Raw genomic sequence first — 333 nt, 5'->3', positions numbered from 1 at the left:
TCCTATAATCTCCCTGTGTCTCCTTGCTTCCTCTCAATTCCCCTTGTCTCCTATAATCTCCATGTGTCTCCTTATTGCCTCTCAACTCCCCCATCTCCTATAATCTCCCCATGTTCCCTTGTTTCCTATAATCTCCCCGTGTCTCCTTATTTCCTCTCAACTCCCCTGGTCTCCTATAATCTCCTTGTTTCCTCTCAACTCCCCTTATCTCCTATAATCTCCCTGTGTCTCCTTGTTTCCTCTCAACTCCCTTCGTCTCCTATAATCTCCCTGTGTCTCCTTGCTTCCTCTCAACTCCCCCCTTGTCTCCTATAATCTCCCTGTGTCTCCTTG

At 47.4% G+C, this 333-nt stretch overlaps 1 protein-coding gene across 1 annotated transcript in view; it reads right to left on the bottom strand.

Moving 5' to 3' along the window:
• zc3h15 (zinc finger CCCH-type containing 15) overlaps nucleotides 1-333 on the bottom strand; it is a gene marked incomplete at both ends in the record, with an annotated part of 4,215 nt that overhangs the window by 1,526 nt on the left and 2,356 nt on the right. The window lies entirely within an intron of this gene.

This window comes from Notothenia coriiceps, unplaced genomic scaffold (assembly GCF_000735185.1).
Source record: "Notothenia coriiceps isolate Sejong01 unplaced genomic scaffold, NC01 NC01_scaffold00020777, whole genome shotgun sequence".
NCBI classification, from domain to species: domain Eukaryota; kingdom Metazoa; phylum Chordata; class Actinopteri; order Perciformes; family Nototheniidae; genus Notothenia; species Notothenia coriiceps.
The sequence above is the reverse complement of the archived record's forward strand: the minus strand, read 5'-3'. Positions and strand labels throughout refer to the sequence as shown.